This window comes from Panthera uncia, chromosome C2 (assembly GCF_023721935.1).
Source record: "Panthera uncia isolate 11264 chromosome C2, Puncia_PCG_1.0, whole genome shotgun sequence".
NCBI classification, from domain to species: Eukaryota; Metazoa; Chordata; class Mammalia; order Carnivora; family Felidae; genus Panthera; species Panthera uncia.
The window spans coordinates 128,500,459-128,519,395 of NC_064810.1; the positions used below are offsets into that span (position 1 = coordinate 128,500,459).

An 18,937-nucleotide genomic window follows, 5' to 3' on the forward strand; every position below is an offset into this window, starting at 1 on the left:
ACCCTGAGATCAAGAGTCACATGCTCATCTGACTGAGCCAGCCAGGCGCCCCAAGAAACAGACTCTTAACTATAGAGAACAAACTGATGGTTACCAGAGGGGAGGAGGACAGGGGGATGGGTGAAATAGGTGAGGGGGACTAAAGAGTATACTTATCATGGTGACAAAAAAAAAAAAAAGAAAGAAAAAGAAAAAGAGAAAAGATCACAGTTCCTTTACATATTCATTCACACTAGCTGAAGTCAAGAATTTCTAGGAAACGGTTTATACTCTTAATAAAGAACAAAAGTTTTTGAACCAAAAAGGAAAAAAAAAAACCAACAAAACCAAGAAAGCACCCTTCCCACCATAAAACAAAACCCCAAGTCATTTGTAGGCACTTGAGAGTTTGAGAAGCAATGACTGGAACTCTGGATCACACTTTGAATAGCAAGACTCCAAAAAGCATTTAAAGCTACGAATTCTCTTTTGACAGAGTTCTGAGGCTTTTATGCAATCAGGCCAGCTTACCAAGCTCTGAGGCATCATTTCGCATACCAGCACCCTCTGCAGAATTACTAAATTTGCTTTTTTATTTATTTAAAAAAAAATTTTTTTTTAACGCTTATTTATTTTTGAGACAGAGAGAGACAGAGCATGAACAGGGGAGGGGCAGAGAGAGAGGGAGACACAGAATCTGAAACAGGCCCCAGGCTCTGAGCTGTCAGCACGGAGCCCGACGTGGGGCTCGAACTCACGGAGTGTGAGATCATGACCTGAGCCAAAGTCGGACGCTTAACCGACCAAGCCACCCAGGCGCCCCTAAATTTGCTTTTTTACAACATGAGTTTAAATCTGATAAGAGTCATAGGAAAGGGAACTCCATCAGTTTCAGACTAAAGCTCTCTCTCTCTTTCTCTCTCCCCTCTTCCCTTTCCTTCTCCCTGGAGACCTGGTGCACAGATTTGCGTTGGTAATAATCTTGTATTCATAACACATTCTCAGCATCATGTTTGTTTCAAGAGGAAGACACCAACCTTGCTCAGGTTGAAGATTCTGAATTACAGTTTGTTTGGTAGTTTGCTGGGTTTGCTACAAGTCTCTTTTTTGACTAAGCAGGAAATCGTTTTTTCCTTCATTTCAGGAAATATTGTATTCTAATTTTATCTTACTGATGATCTGACTGGGAAGTGACAACCAAGCATAAGCCCATGTTAATAATTTTGTCTTCTTTTCTTTGTTTCTGCAAAAACCACTTGGTGTGAAATAAAGTTTCAATTAGGTCTAATATATGGGTTGTCTTGGGATACACTTGGGAAGACACAGGAAGAATTAAATTGCAGGTTTTAGTTGAACCATATGAAATTGCCACTTTCACAGGTTAAAGAGCAGCGAAACACTGGCAGCTTCTTTTAATCAACCTAATTATAATGTTTCAATTTAGAATTTCTTGACCTAGGGAATATCAAGAGAGTAGCAAGTGCTATTTGTGGAGGCTGGGCTGTTCTATTTCCTTGGAGATTTTTTTTTTTTTTTTTTTGGAGGTTAGGACAAATGCTCTGAAGGCTAGATAACCATTTTTCTATTCTGAGCAGCCAGGGAGAAATGGTGTTAGAAGGTCAGGTTTGGTTATAGATTCAGGATGAAAGTATGTATTCTTGAAGGAGGCTTATCACCTTCCGAATCTGTGAAATATATAAATGGTGCCAAATCCTGACATGACAAACTAGGGTGAATTTCTTTTCTACTTCCTTGTTATAGTCAAATGCAGGTAATGGTTTAACTCTGATCACAGCAAGAAGAGCTTTTCCCTATCACAAACTAACACCACTCTTTAGTCAGAATGTGGGAAAGGAAGAGTCAAAGGTAAGTGTAAGAATCTAGTCCCTTTCTTATTCTTATCACAATTATGCTGTAGGCATGCTGTGTTCCATGGTACTCTAAGACCATTCTATCATATTCTATGATTCTATTCTATGAATCCCATCAGAGTGTAATGAAGTATTTAAGCGTGCTGGCCCAGGATCACGCTTTAAGGAGCAAAGGTAGGAATCATGTATTATTTGTAATGGTGTGCATAGTGCTTTTAAGAGATCTTGGCACACAGAAGGCATTAACAACTGTTTTATCCCAAGTTTTAAAATTTGTTGAGGGGCTCCTGGGTGGCTCAGTCAGTTAAGTGTCTGGCTTCAGGTCAGGTCATGATCTTGAGGTTTATGAGTTTGAGTCCTGTATCGGGCACTGTGCTGATGGCTCAGGGCCTGGAGCCTGCTTCAGATTCCGTGTCTCCCTCTTTCTGTTCCTCCCCTGCTCACACTCTGTCTCTCTCTCTCTCAAAAATAAATAAACATTAAATAAATTAAAATAAAAATTTGTTGAATAATGGGGTGCCTGGGTGGCTCAGGCATTCCTTTAAGCATCTGACTTCGGCTCAGGTCATGATCTCATGTTCCTGGGTTTGAGCCCCGCATTGGGCTAGATGCTGACAGCTCAGAGCCTGAAGCCTGCTTCGGATTCTGTTTCTCTCTCTCTCTCTCTCTCTCTCTCTCTCTCTCTCTCTCTTTCCCTCTCAAAAATAAATAAACATGAAAAAAGAGAAATCTGTTAAAATTTGTTGAATAAATGGTGACTTTTAATAACCAATCACATTACCAAGAATTGAAGATATTACATTAAAAATCTTTGTGGATATCGCTTCTTGGCCTTTTGGCTAAGATCAAGTGTAAAAATCTTTGTGGATCATAAAAACCAATTTGGCAATAAATATCAGGAGTCACATTCTATGAACCAGTAATTATAATAAAAGGTCATATCCTACAAACCAGGAATTGCAAGACACTTATCTTAGGAAAGTTAAATTGTTTGAAATGTTTGAAAACATCATTAGGTAAAAAAATATTTCCCTTATATACATGAGTTGAAAAAAACTGAAAGCCTAAAACTCAAGAATAAGCTATTATAGAGAAAGTAACGATATTTTTAGACTATTTAATATTTAATAGCCTTGGGAAATACTCGAGAAAGGTGAGGGTGAAAAACCTTGACACCAATATCTTATCCTTCTTGTTACCTAGCACTATATCACAAAAATGTCCCAAATTACTTAAAATTCTGCCAAAATAGTATTTTTAATGGCTGTAGAATATTCCATTGGATGTAAATAAAGTTATTAACTGTTTCATGAATACACATACACACACATGCACTAAAAAATAACATGCAGATGGGATCATAGCATCCCTATTGTTCTGTACATTTTCTCAGCTGATAATATAGAGAGCTCATCACATAAGCACACACAGATCTTCATTAATTCTTTTCATCTTCAATGCCAGGATAGTATTCCGCTGCAGAGATACATGTTGATTTTTCAAAACAGCTCTTATTGATTCCTTTAGGCTATTTATAGCTTCTTTGCTATTAAAACAACCCTTCAACAGATACATACATTTTTGTGCATGTATGCAAGTATTTCTGTAGGATAAATTCTGAAATTGCCAGATCAAAGAGAATGTCCATTTAAAAAATTTGAATAGACATTGCCAAATTGCCCTCCAAATTATCGCACCAATTAACATTCACTTCAACAGTGTATGAAAGTAACTGCTTCATTTTAAAGTGGAAACAGTGAGGAATGCCTGGGTGGCTCAGTTGGTTAAGCGTCTGGCTTTTGATTTTGGCTCAGGTCATGATGTCATGGTTTGTGAGTTTGAGCCCTGTGTCAGGCTCTGTGCTGACAGTGCAGAGCTTGCTTGGGATTCTCTCTCTCCCCCTCTTTACCCCTTCCCCATTCCCTCTCTCTCTCTCTCTCAAAATAAATAAACTTAAAAAAATAAAGTGGGAACACTGGATGGGATACAGAGTTGATGTCTGAACAACATGGGTTTGAACGGTTTGTGTGGTCCACTTACATGCGGATATTTTACAGTACAGTACTGCAAATGTATTTTCTCTTCCTTATGATTTTTCTTAATGACATTTTCTTTTCTCTAGCCTCCTTTATTGTAAAATACAGTATATAACACTTATAGCATACAAAATATGTATTAATCGACTGTTGATGTTATTGGTAAGGCTTCCCTTGAACTGTAGGCTCTTAGTTAACTCTTGGGGAGTCAACATCATATGCAGATTTTCAATTGTGTGGTGGGTTGGGGCCCCAACTCCTGCATTGCTTAAAGACCAACTGTATTTATGTGTATATGTGTATGTGTTTGAAATAGATCTCGTGAACCCCAACCATTCTATGACATGATTGTAAATGAGGTCCCCTTTTCTCCTTCCCTACATCCCTTTCCACTTTTTCTTCCTTCCTACATTCCTTTTTTCATTTTTTTCCTTCTCTTTCCTCCCTCCCTTTCTGCCTTCCATCTTTATTATTTTATCTAATGGGAAAAGAGACAGAGGGAAAGTCAGGGTAAGGTGAAGGCCAGTGAAGAATTTATGTGGCATTTAGGGAATGGGAAGAAAGCAGGAAATGGGCTTCAGATGGAAGCAAAGTGCTTATTTTGGCAGCATATGGACGAAGATTGGAATGACACAGAGATTAGCAGGGCTTCTGCATAAGATGGCACACAGATTTGTGACTCGTTTTATATTTTTATGGTAACTGTGAGAGGTGATGGATGTATAAATGAAGCCTGTCGTGGCAATCATGCCACAAAACATACATATAGCAAACCATCGCGTTGTACACCTTAAACTTACGTAACGTTACATCAAATATATCTCAATAAAGATGGAAAAAACTCAGAAGCAGAATGTTGTGGGAAATACCTGTAAATGTGTGGTGTGGGGCAAGTCAGACATATTGGGGAGGACGGTTTGGATGTGCATTGCTAATCTTCATGAGCACAGGATTCACCTGAGGAGCTTGTTCGGATTCAATAAGTCCGGATGGGGCCTGACAACCTGCATTTCTAATGGGCTTCTGGGCAACACTGCTGGTCTGGGACCACACTGTGAGGAACAGAACTTAGCTGACAAGCCAGCTTCCAGAAACAACAGGCAGAAGCATTAGTAAGCAGTGAGAAGGGCTGTAAGCATTACCGTTTGGAGCCAAGAATACCTTCTGTAAATGTTACATACAAGGTGATAAAAGTCGTGAGCTGGCTCCTTCCGTTACTACTGTGTCACCCACCCAATTCAGCTTGGCCCACACCAGCACTGGAACCAGACGCTTCACTCAAACCCATGCTTATTTCTTCTACTCTTGCAGGAATCCTGATCCGGAGATCAGATTGTTTTTGATTTGCTTCATCTCCAAAACTTAGTAATGGTGTCGGTCACAGAGTCCACCAACGTTTCCTTCATTCACATAGCGCCTGGTGCTGCTGACACTGTGCAAGGTTTAAGTGGCAAGTGCCCACCTTAAGTTCAGTCCTGAAGGTGCCCACAACCTGCAGCTGGCAGGATTGAGGCCACACCTTGTTGCTTTCCATGCTGGGTGAGGACAAAATGGGAACTATTGCCCAAAGGCCCTGTGTTAAAGTCCTTTGGAATTAAACCATTTTAAGGCTCCTCTACAACTTTCCAATGTTCCACAGAAATGTTTTCAGAAGCGTTATGTTGTGGCAAAGCTAGGATTATTGATGTATGTTTGGGAACTGGGACGTTTTTATATCTAATTCTTCCTGTGGGATGATTTCTTTGCCATCAGTCCTTGTAAATCAAGGGAAGTACAAATGCTAGCTTTAAAAATTCACAAGCTGAGGTTGACAGAAACATTTTTCACCTCTCTGATCCAAGCCAGGCAGTGTTTGATGCTGGCACACCTAGATTTTCCCTCTCTTAGTTTCTGCCTAAGGAAAGCGAGACATGAAGTTACTGGTACACACACACAAGCACACACACATGTGCGTGCTCGCACACAAAAGCTCAGGCTTGGAGCCTTAGGGAAACTAGTAAATGAATAGTCTCCTTTTCAAAACATAATAAAAAAGACAAGACTCAGTGCCAGTCTTAAGAACTTTGTCACCTGTTGAGGCTGTTGTTTGCATTTAGGAAATAGGTTCAACGTGAGTAAAAGTGTGTGTTTCTCTCAATCCTGGAGGGACATGCAAGGTTAGCTTTATGAGTGATAGGTACAGACTAAGGATACATAAGAAAAGCTTCTAATATGCTTGTATTCACTTTAAATTTTGCTCTAATAAGGGATCATTAAAAATATGATTAGCAATTAGGTTGTTTTTATGCTTGAATCACACTTTAATTTGCATTAAAAAGTTCTATTTGAGTAGAAAAGTCAGAGAGGCATAATGTTTCTTCTTTTTTTCAAGAAATCAAGCTGTTTAAACTGTACAACAACCGCAAAACTACATCTACCTGGTGAACAAAAGAAAAACCAACAGCGGAGAGTTATCTTTACATATCACATAGACAGCCATAAAAATGTTTTGTGTTAATGACTTAAAAGAAATAGAAACATGGGAGTTGAGAGAGCCTGTCCCAGGACCACTTAATGTCAAGGCTCTGTCCCACCAAAGATGTTGAAGGAATTGCTGAAGGTTCGTGGCAAAGCAAGGAGCACATGAACACAGTCCGTTTCAAGAATGCCTCTGAGGTGTGATGGGCTGGCAAGTGGTGCCAGTTTATTAACCTATTGCCTTGGCTCCAAACCCACTCTTCTGGACTCATTCTTCTGATGCTGGGCCCCAGACTCTGTGGACCTTTTTGTCTTGCCCACTGCCCCTTATTAGGCTCCATTAATAGAAGGTTCTGGAGGAAAATGGGAAAGCTGGAGCAGAAAAAAGGGATTTGACCTCCAGTTCCATCAGATGCCCTGGTGGCAGCACATCTTCGGTCTTCCGGCCAGCAGCAGCTCACTTCAGTGTACGGTGTCTCCATTCCTCACGGACCCAGCCTCATTGGTTCCATTCAGAGACACCAGCACCAGCGGCTGGCACCCTGTCCTCCAAAATCTGGGTACCATTCCATGGAGCCTCTCCTCAAGTTCAGAGACACCAACATGGCCCAGCAATGGCTCCTCCTCAGGGGTCTGCACCCTGGTCCGTGGGCCCCTCCTCTGAGCCTCTGAGTCTTCATGGTCCCAGCCTCTTCCTTTTATTCTCCAGGTCTACGTGGTAGCTGCTCCCCACATTTGCTGCTCCATGATATGCCAGCATCTTTTTGTCTTTTTAGTTGCCCTAATACTTGGATAACAATGCTATATTAAATTCTCTCCATTAAAGTAATTGGTGTGGTTTCTTTCTCTTAATAGGGCCCCGACTGATAGACAAGCTGAGAAAGGCTGGGCAGGATTCTTTTCCAAGACACAACATTCTCTAAGCACAAAAGATTTTCCTGTAAGATTTGTTGTGCAATTTGGTTATTGAATCAGGTATGGCTTCAAACTACCTGATCCTTATTTGGAACATCAGAGCACAGGAAAAATCCAGTATCTTGTAAATGGTTCCATGAGCTTCCACCTCCATCTATTGTTGTTTATGCTCTAAAAGGATAGATAGGATGTAGAGTGACCTGATATGGTGGTTATGGTATTCTCTAACTTAACTTCCTTAATGGAACACACACACACACACATCACACACACACACACACACACACACACACACACACACACACAGTTTCTTCTATGGAGAAGATGGAAGAAAACAATGAGAGGTTTCTGGAGATGAATCTGGAGATTCACAACCAGAACTCCAGGTATGGTTAGATGAAGAGAATTCTATGTCATTGAAAGAATAAATGCCAGCTTTGTTGGATTCGCAGCTGACACTATGTTCTCTATAGAATGGACTAAACAGTAAATGTATCCTGATTTGAAAACCTTTCAGATGAGTGGGAAAAACTGTCATTTCATTTATTTTTAGTAAAAGCACAATTTTGAAATGCTACTTGATTCAGATGACAACGTGGGAGACAGGACTGCACCCAGAACTTTGCACTACAGTCATTGTAGGAGGAAACACCTGGTTGTACAAGTCCTGGTCACACACATTCATGAGATCCTTTAGTTTGTGCTGGTTTAAAACAGCAAGATTGCATATGGCAACAGTGACAGGAAACATTTCAGATTTCTCGCTTTGTCTATAACAAAGTGAGGACTGTAAATACTTCCTTTGTCTTGTCTCTTGTCTACAGACGATAAAACTAATCTCAAAGACCTAAGGCAACTAGCTCAAGGGCATATACTTGTTTAGAGGCACAAAGTCAGAATTTGTATCTGGGTCTCCCTGACTCCAAGAACCGAGCTTCTAATATCTCAAGGCAATGACACATCCTCAATCAACTCTTCCTCCTCATTTTGGCTTTAGGTACTTTCCTTTGGGTGATTACAATTTTATGGACAAAACTCATAAGTTCTTGGGTGACCATAGTCTGGTTACTTTCTGAGCTTTTCTTACCTACCTGATATTTATGATAGTTTCTAATATTTTCCTAAGATAAGTTAAGCCAATCGGTTCTTTAATAAAAAAAAGTTTAAAATATCTCTAGTCTTTGTGGTCTTATATTGAATTAGCCAGTATAGCTCTCTAACCCACCAGCCAGTGGTTTACAACTTTTGCTAAATCCTCACCTTCTCCAGGATGTTTACCACGAGACTTTACTGATTTGCACACACTAAATGTTTTCAAGAACTATACCCTTCAAAGATTGTCCCTCCAAGTGGCAAATCTACTGCCTTAGCACGTTAATACTTCTGCTCTTGCATAATCATCCATTTTCCTAAACATTATTCACTCATCAATATTCAGCCAACACCATGGAGTACAACGGCGTGTTTCTGTATGCTTTACTGCATTTAATTCAAGGTTCATAATAAACAAATGACAGTAGGCAACATTATCTTTCCCGTTCTCTGGAGCAGAAGGAGGCTCAGAAAGTTCAGGCAGTTTGTGAGAGAGCTACAGAGCTGGTGAGTCACAGAGGAGATTTGAGAGTCCCAGGTTTCCAAACCCAAAGGACTGATACAGTTGTGGATACACATAAACGAAGGATGATGGATCCCAGGAACCACACTGATCCACTGTGGAGCCCATGGGAGGGAAGAAATAACAGGGCCAGTGGATATCTCTTGCTCCCTAACCAGGGCTGAAGAGGCAGGTGGTGCTCATGCTGGAGGCTAGAAGCAAATGCTGGCTGCACAATGGCAGGGCAACAGCAGCTCCAAAGCTCATTTCAGAGCAGAGTTTGGATGATGCAAATAGCTTGAGATGCCCCAGTGTGTCGTTATGTAATTCCTGTCTGTCCCTGTATTCGTCATTTTTCCGTATAGATACACACTGCACTTTCTTCTATTGATTTTCAGAAACAGCCAAGAAACACATCCCACTGTGGCTGACACTCAGAAGGTATGAATGCCAGGGCTTCTGCCATTGCTTTTCACCTCTAAGTTTGAAAGTATCTTGGTCATGTAAGAAGGAAATTTCTTTAAATTAGAAACAAACAACAACAAAAAACCTCTGAGATGCAAGAGATTTAAAAAATAAAATGAAGTCTCTAGAAGGTAACAGTGAAATCATTCATCGGTGATGCTGTCTACAAAATCTCTCCCCACCTAGACCTGAGAATTCACCTTGAAGGCCCCACTGTCTTCTCGAAACACTTCATGTCAGGCCTCACATGAAAACTGCATCTCACTGCAGCCCTACATACCATCCAGAGAAAATCAACCTATGCATATCTGAAAATTGCCCCTATAGTCCATTTACCTTAAGCCCACTCACGATCCACCCAGGGGGTTATCAGAGATTTATGAGCAATCTTTTGCAGATTTAAGGATGCTGTAAGGAAGGAACTCATTTTTGTAATGTCCTCATATTTCATTCATTCATCCACTCATTCATCCACTAGTTGTTTATTGAACGCCTGATCTTTGTGCTGAGAAATCAGCAATGAATCAAAGAGTCCTGTCAAATCATCTCAGTATCTTTTTTCTTTTTTAAAAAATAATTTTTTAATGTTTATTTTTGAGAGAGAGAGACAGAGCATGAGCGGGGGAGGGGCAGAGAGAGAAAGGGAGACACAGAATGTGAAGCAGGCTCCAGGCTTTGAGCTGTCAGCACAGAGCCCAACATGGGGCTTGAACTCAAGAACCATGAGATCATGACCTAAGCCCAAGCTGGACATTAAACCAACTGAGCCACCCAGGCACCCCTCAGTATCTTTTTTCTATTGACAAAATGCAACAAGGAAATCATACAATCATATCTGCCTTTCAGATTTCAATGTTCCACCCTCACATTTCTGAACATGAGGGGAGTTTTCTCTGTAATGTTCTTCAGGCTGTCTGGCAAATGACTCACCCCCTAAGTTAATTTACTCATTACTCATTATCACAGATAATGAGTAGATTTAGTGTCACAAAAAAACAATATTAGAAAGCATTTTTCTTGTATCTGAATGTACCAGTCTATGAAGAATCTTGGTGTGATTTGGGGGGGGAATGAAATGTCATTGTCTGGGAATTCTGTTTAATGAGAACACCTTCCTGAGCTACTGTGAGCAGGGGGAGAGGAGTGTCATGGCGTCCATGCCTCTGATAGCAGCAGATCCACATTAGCCTGGTCTCAACTAGGAAATGATTCTTTTCATGCCAATGATTTTTTTCTTCTCCTTCTCCTTCTCCTTTTTTCTCATTCTTCTCCTTCTTCCTCCTTCTCCTTCTTTCTTTTCTTCTTTCCTTCCTCTTTCTTTCTTTCTTTCTTTCTTTCTTTCTTTCTTTCTTTCTTTCTTTCTTTCTTTCTCCTCCTCCTCCTCCTCCTCCTTCTTCTTCTTCTTCTTCTTCTTCTTCTTCTTCTTCTTCTTCTCCTTCTCCTTCTTCTTCTTCTTCTCTTTTTCCTTCTCCTTCTCCACCGCCTCCTCTTTCTCTGCCTCCTCTGCCTCCTCCCCCTCCTCTTTTTTAAAATAGACTAAATAACAACTTCAATTTCAGGGCCCCAACTTGTGTTACTTTGGTTTTCTGAAAGACTCAAGTGGGAAAGAGTCTCTTCCAATGAATTTTAATATGTTTTTCCCAATACCATGGCAGGTAGAATATTCATGCAGAGAAACAGGAGTCTGTATTAAAGAGAGCTATATGCCAAGCAAACAGAGCATACTGGGGGGATTAAGTAGTACTTGGCATTTTACAGAATGCTTTAGAAGGTGCATGAGTTATATATAAAAGACAGACAACAATGACAACACTTAAATTGAATCTTGAGAATCCCCAGGTGCAAGTATAAATAACTTTTGCAAACTGTAAAAAAAAAAACTGATACAAAGAGTAGATATCATAGTCCAGAACAGAGTAGGCAGAAGACTACCAGCAAAATGTGTATCATACAAAGAGGAGAAAAATGAAGCCCAGACTGGAAGAGTCACACTGTAAAAGGGTAATCCCCAATTCTTGGAGAAGATGGAGATTTATTGTGCTCATTCTCCCTCATCCTCTGCACTCTTTCATTTAACCATCAGAATTTGTTCTTATATTCTGTGTTAATAAGCTGTTTACATGCCAGAGGATAAAGTTGATCATACTGAACAATCCCTGAGATGTTTTTAAAGAGTTCTGAGTTAAGAAACCCCTGCATATTTTAGTATATTAAGATATTCCTGGCGGTTATGGTAAGATTCTACTGCCTGTGTATGGGCAAACCAACCGAGCAGAACCCCTAACCAGAGTCTGATGAGGCTCCACATTAAGTTATGAGTGGATGTTTTTCTGTGTCCTGCTTGTCTTAGAACATCTCTAACAGTGACTGTACTTTAACACTCCTTGATTAGGAGATGACCATAAAAATAGAAAGTCAAAACACTATTAGTTAATTAACACATGATAATAGGGAAACATACTCATCAAATCAGCCAAGGGCATCCCTGTCATTTATTCCTCAGAGAATTTAAATTAAAATCTGCCTTCAGTTTTGCTCTTATCCTTTCTTCAAGGGTCACATATTTTTAATTTAAAAAATGAGAAGCAAACATTTAATTCTAATTAAAATCAATTGACTGTAAATTCTCTGGGTAATCTTTTACCTTTAAATGGAGTTAGACCCCTAGAAAACTACATGGCTTAGTTAATCATAAAACAGCTTTTTATTTTACCAAAGAAGCCACCTTTATAAAAGCATATCTACATTTCCTGCAGGAGGATTGTTGAGGATATGAGTTTACTCAATATGCCATGTATAAAACACCATGTGAGGAGCCCTATCTTCCAGGAGGACCCACATTCATGTTCCTAATAATGAGAACTAGGAATTGTATTGTATTTCCCCTTTTTGACTTGACTTTCTGGAAGCTCGGGGTCATATTACACACTCAGCCATAGCAACCATGGTCACACACTGACTTCTTCACTCTCTCTGATCTTCATATTATATATATATATATATATATATATATATATATATATATATATAGTATATTATGATGTGATGTGTATATTATGATAGTACATAGGATGTGAAAATGGATTAAACAAACTTCTCGCAGGTATTAGAGGTAAACTGTGATCAGCAAAGCATGCTATTCATATGCGTCAACTGGTAATTTGATTTTCAAATCCTTTTTGACATAGTGTTAGAGAATAAATTTTTAAGTAAAGTAGATTTTCAGTCTCTCAAAGGCAAAGATTGTCTTCCATTTCTCTCTTCATTATTCTCTGCAAACAACAGGGGCTCAACAAAAGCCACCAAAGGCAAACGAGAGGCAACGCTTGCTTACTGAGGGTTTGGTTCATTTCTTGGAACTTGAGGTAACCTGAGAGGCTATCCTGAAATAGGAGGTTCAGGATAAGAGGTAGATGAAGAAGATCTTGATCTAGCCAGTGAGCAGTTATCTGCTCTTACGGAGGTGGGCAGATGTGTAGGAGTCTGGGTGTGATTACAAGGTGTCCTGAGGCTGGTGCGTCATCGGGTGCAGAGAGCTCTGGTGGAGCTGCAGAAACCTTGGCAGCACCGTAGCAGCAGGAGACCACCCTGAGCCTCACTGAGGAGCACACCTGCTCCCACGCCCACCCAGCCGGTTTCCGTGGGCACAGGTGCACAGAAAACACCTCTTTCATATGGAATTGAAAACACTATGATTCTGGCATTCTTCCAGTTTTTCTAAGGTTTGCCCATTATTCTGTATCTGACTCCACCCGGGGTGCTTCTGGCTATTCCGTTTGCACACTCAGGTTATACAAGGGTGACACTGTCACCTGTGTCCCTCACACCCAGAGGGGCTTAGGGAAGGACAGCTGCGACTCCCTGACTCTATGCCATCTTATCAAGAATCAAAAATAACATTTGTTTCAATTATTTCTTTGCCAATATCTTCATACTGTACTGTCAGAAGGAGTCTGCCTTCTTCTTAAGGTCCTGTGGGTTGGGAGCCCAGATGTGACAGCTTGTCCCATGGCTGGGAATTATAAAGGTTGGGTTGCATGATTTCTTTTTCTAATTTGGCAAATAGAAAACTATTAGAGTCAAAGCTCTAAATACAGCAATAACATGAGACTTCCTGCTTAACCTGCAGTACGTGGAGGTGTTTAGGGTTTCCAGCATCAAACAGATTGAAGATATTTCAAAATAATATAGGAACAGCTGTGTGAATTTATTACAGCTTTATCCTAAATGTGCTTAATTGTTTCAAAATAATGCTTATTGCCCCAGCTGGGAAAGTACAAATTTACTACAATTCAGGCATGATCTTAATGGTAATCAAAGACAAGTATCACATTTGATTTTTGGCTCTAAAAGGAAAAAAAAATACATCAGCAAGGAAGAGTAAACAAGGGATACTAGGAAGACTGAAGCTCTGATACTTCTTACCTAAATAGTCCTTGAACTTGTGCCCCCACCTGGTCCCCACTCCCCGACTTGGACATCTGTTTTACAGTTGACACACAGTTAAAGGGCCCTCTTTAGGACTGTTTGCTTGGGAGCAGGATTTCAATTTTGTGTGGAGAAAAAAAGAATATGCATTTCATAGTCAAGTAGATACCAATTCATAAAGTCAGGGGCCCGCTGGGTGGCAGTTGAAAGATCCAGAAAGAGGTGTGAAAAGAGCCATCTAGCATTTATTGGGTGCCCACTTAGTACTAAATAGAGTGATATATAGTACTTATGCTCATTATTTCTCCATTTTGCAGGTGAAAAAACCAAGGCTTGAAGAGGCAAAGGGACTTGTCCAAAACCAGAACATAAGAAGGGGAGCTAAGTTGTAAATTTAGGTCATTCAAATCCTAAAATCCACCTCTGCTCATTACACCGATTTACCTATGATGCGCCCTGTTGTTACTGAAATGGAACAATTGGAATTCGGGTGCACGTGTGTTAAGCTTCGGTTGGTGTATACACACACACACACACACACACACACACACACACACACACACAGTATTTTGAAAAAATACCTAGAGAAGACTTTTTCAGGGAAGATGAAATCCTGATGACACAGATAGGAGCAAAAGCCCAAGAAGTAGAGGAATTGCCAAGGTGCCTGGCATGAGAACATTCTATTTTACTCCTGAGAAAGGGATGAAAGCAAAAGATGCTGGAAAACTGGAGTGAAGCTGGGGTGGAGACCTCTGGGAGTATAGCGGACTTTGGGCTGTATCCCAAGATCCCCCTTTAGGACTGAAGTCTCATTCCCCAACTTTGGCTAGTGGGCATGGCAGGGAGCCCTCAGCCCCTGGACCTCTAGAGAGCTGCCCTTGTGCCAGGGCGAACACCCCTTTCTGTGGCCCTGCAGCCTGTGACTGGTGTGCACAGGGCTCTCAAGCTTAGTCCCCTCAAGCCAACTTGGGACAACTTTGCAGGGCCATTCCAGCTTTAGCACATCCCCTCTGGCCAAACGAGGCCTTGATGAGACAGTACCACAGCCCAGCTTCTCCTTCTGCTCAGTCTGCCTTCCTTCCATCCCCCAACACGAGTGAATCCAGAGAGCCAGCCCCCGTGCAGGAAACCTTCTGCAGGAAAACGATCTCAGAGCCTGCTTTCCAGTGAGCGGACCCGCAACAGGTGGCTACCGAGCACTTCTTTAAGAACAGGGGTGCCTAAGTGACCTTAAGTCTTTGTGACACGATGCCTTTATCACTGGCTTCCAAATTTTCAAAAAAGTCTAGTGCCCTCACAAATGATTTGGTTAAGTAGGAGTATTGGGGAAAATGGATGAAGAGGTTAGATTTTCAGTCTAGACCAATATGGTGCAGCATGGAGACATGGGAGACAGAAGATGAGATATTTACAATTTGTAGGGACTTTCAGAACTCCCAGAAAGGGCTGTGAACTACCATAGGACATGGACATAGGGCCTGAGCCAAAGTTGCTGAGACCTAAGGGCCAGAGACAAATGGGCTGACATGTGGGTTAGCAATAATGAAGCTGAGCTTCACCTTCACAGAAAGGAGATAAGTAATTCCTGGGCCAGGCAAGTAGACGTTAACGGGTCCATGAGAGTGAGAAGGCATCATGTGAGCATTGCATGGACGTGTCCATCCCTTTGGAAAAGACGGACCCCTCTCCTGAACTCCCTGGGTGTTGGCTGCACTCAGGTGGTGTTTGACATTCTCCTCGGTCTTGTGAATCACACTTCAGGTGCCCAGTCTCCTTAGCTAGGGTGTAAGGTGTCTCCCTCATTATGCACCTCAAGGCACTTAGCACCTCACATGACAGACTCTCAAGAAAAACACAATTAATTGATTGTAGACCTTGACACAGCTGAGTAAGAAGTCTGACCAGCTCTGTAAAGGCTCTCTTAAACCTAATAAGTAAATTTGGAACCACTGCTCCCTGGGCAAGAAGCCCTCATTTGCTGGTCACCAAGCCTTCCTTTCCTACAAGTTTTTGTTTGTTGTTTTGCAATTGAAATGCTGGTTTCAATCAGCAGTTCCTTCGGAAGTGCTGCTGCCTGACACTGACCTTTTATTAAAGGAAGGGAATGTTGGAGGCATAACTAACACCTCTTCAATGAGATTTGGAAAGCGAAGAGGAGAACATCATCTATTTCTCCACTGAAAGGTTATTTCAATCAGTGAGATAGAATGAGCTTTATTCAGAAAGCACTTGGAAATCCTGCAATGCCAAATTCTTTGTATTAAAAACATGTATTTAACAGAGGAGAAGCCTGGGCTGAGACAATGAGATGCTGTCAAAATATAGAGACCAAATACCCACCAACTGAGAAAGGCATGGAACAGGACCTAGGATTTGAGAGCGGCAGACCGAGCCTGGAAGCTAGCTTTGGCCTTGTGTGTCTCAGTTGGCCTTTCTGTAATCACATATTGTTCATCTTTAAGGTGCAGTTGCATGTACTTATGACAACAAAATGAGCACAAGTAGGTTCCAGAACATGATTACAGGCACATGGAAGGCTCATGGGAATGAAAAGGCTCCTTTAGAACATTTAGGGTTCTTGATGGGGACCTGGGCTTTTGTGTCACCTGGCTCTCACTGGCACCATCTGACCCTGGCTGCGGTTAGCAGCACTAGTTTTGGAATTACCCATACTTCTTTTTTTATTTTTTAATTAAAAAAAAATTTTTAATGTTTATTTATTTTTGAGACAGAGACAGAGTGCAAGAGGGGAGGGACAAAGAGAGGAAGACATAGAATCGAAACAGGCTTTAGGCTCTGAGCTGTCAGCGCAGAGCCCAACGTGGGGCATGAACTCATGAATGGTAAGATCATGACCTGAGCTGAAGTTGGAAGCTTAACCGATGGCCACCTAGGCGCTTACTATTATTTTTTAATGTTTTATTTTTTAGAGAGAGAGAGATAGATAGAGCACAAGTAGGGGAGGGGCAGAGAGAGAGGAGACACAGAATCTGCAGCAGGCTCCCGGCTCCCGGCACAGGGTTCGAAATGGTGAACCGGGAGATCATGACCTGAGCCAAAGCTGGCTGCTTAACTGACTGAGCCACCCAAGCACCCTGGAATTAATCATACTTCTATTCTAAACATAGCCTTGCCACTTACTAGCTGTGTGACAGTAGGGAGGTTTCTTAACCTCCTGAAATACAACTCCTTTACTTATAAACTGGGGAGTTTTGCCATCTCACAGATGTGTGGTGACAGCCACCTGTGGTAGTGGGTGTCTGGCTTAGCACACGTTCCTTATCACACCCCTGGGCATTGAAAGCAAGCTTCCCTTCACATAAACATTGCTATGGCTTTGGTCCAGTTTAGAACCTGAGCTGATACTATTACAAACCTCATGCTACTCCATCTTGGAAGTATTTTAGCAAGTGCTTAACGCTCCACCACCATTTTCTTTTACAAGTGATTGCTACTGCATGATGAGCCATGTATCAGGTTAACAAGAAGAACAATAAAGGTCATGGGCTTCTCATTTCCAGTTTGACCTTCTTCGGTCAAGGTCATCCTGTGATTGAAAGTGAAAGAAAAATTTCAAGAACTTCTGAGGCAGCTAGCTGAGACTGATCCAATTACTATGTTTGACCTCACGGTTACTATAGCACCTCCTTGTGCCTTCTGCAGCCTCTAAATAGTTGACTTCAGCTCTCATCACAGCACTCGGCCAGAGCTGTGCTCTAACCTTGCCCAGACCTTTCCAAACAGTGGACATGAGAGTTCAACAATGAAATTGCCAGAAAATTCTCCACAGCCCTGCAGCACTCAAAGAGGGCTCTGTAGCTGCAGCAGCTAACACAGGATCTAGTGCCATCCGGCCAAGGACAGGCCTCTATGATGCACACCCACAAATACATAAACCAGTTCTGAGTATCAAAGTGGCACGCACTGTGTCGGGCATGCTCACACAGGTAAGTCGTGAGTGCATCTCACCAAACACACTAGGCAGCTCCACGGGAACCACCTTTCCTCCCGCCCTCTTCAACAAAGACTATCTATCCACTGCCTACTTACAGGAGAGCAATGTCCAATGGGCATGATGCTGCACATCACCACACCGACTCTAGGCGTTCATCAGCTATGACCAGTGACACCAAAACCAACACTTCTGGAAAAACGATTCTTCCGACATGTTAGGGCACTGTGAGTTTCTTCACCTCATTTAGATAATTCACAAAAATCACTAACCCTCTCCCCCTGCCAAAGTATCACTTTTTATTAACCCATGTGAGCAACAGCATTTGATTCTCAATAAACAATATTTCTGGTAAACTGGGTTGGAAAGCTCAGCTGAACCCTGAGGCCAAAAGTGGCTTCTTCTCTTCCACTGCAAGTCTAGACTTAGAGACATTTTCTGTTCCTGACTCTCAAGTGTGTTTGCTGACAGAGATGAAAATACAACTTCCTATATTCCAAAAAATATAGCAAAAGCAAAGAAAATAGGTCACAAGGTAAAAGACTAAGTTTACTAGAGAGAGGGAGAGAGAGAGAGAGAGAGAGAGACAGAGAGAGAGAGAGAGAGAGAGAGAGAGAGGAAGAGAGTAGAAAACATAAAATCCAAAAGTTTGATAACATACTCTGTGGAGAAACCAGAGACGAGGCACTTGCATACACTTCTGGGTTGGAATGCAAAATGGCTTTCGGTGATACCTACCAGAACTATATACGCATTTACTTTCTGATCAAGCAATTCCGTCTCTAGAAATCTATCTCAAAGATAAACTGGAAATAAAACAAAAAAGGTAAATGCACAGGGTATTCATTATAGTACTACCTGTAACAGCTAAAGCCTGGAAAAACCCATATGTCCATCTGGGGAAAGGGTGAATAAACAACAGTCCCTCTGCACAAAGGACATCTTGGAAGCTGTGAAAAGGAATGACGCCTATTGCTATACACTACTGTGAAGTAATCCCGAGGATATATTGCCAGGTGAAACAGACCAAAGTGTGTGTAATGTGTTGCCAATTTCTTAAGAAGTGAGAAATATGATACCTTTATCTGAATATCTTTTTTAAATGAAAGGATGAGCCATACATTTTTTTAATGATTCCCATTTGTGGAAGGGAGAGAATAGGGTAAGGGATCAAGGATAGAAGCTATCTTCTTTATTTTTTTTTTTAACATTTATTTATTTTTGAGACAGAGAGAGA

General features: G+C 41.3%; 1 protein-coding gene, 1 long non-coding RNA gene and 1 other non-coding gene across 5 annotated transcripts in view; 2 read left to right on the top strand and 1 right to left on the bottom strand.

The window, feature by feature from the left end:
* Nucleotides 1-18,937, bottom strand: part of NEK11 (NIMA related kinase 11) — a 278,031-nt gene that overhangs the window by 18,635 nt on the left and 240,459 nt on the right. The gene's annotated exons all lie outside the window — the stretch shown is intronic.
* On the top strand, nt 1,800-6,403 carry LOC125922010 (uncharacterized). Its single transcript, XR_007457555.1, has 2 exons — nt 1,800-2,024; nt 6,258-6,403. It is a non-coding gene; the product is annotated as an uncharacterized LOC125922010 (long non-coding RNA).
* Nucleotides 4,479-4,581, top strand: LOC125922202 (U6 spliceosomal RNA). Its single transcript, XR_007457636.1, has one exon. It is a non-coding gene; the product is annotated as a U6 spliceosomal RNA (small nuclear RNA).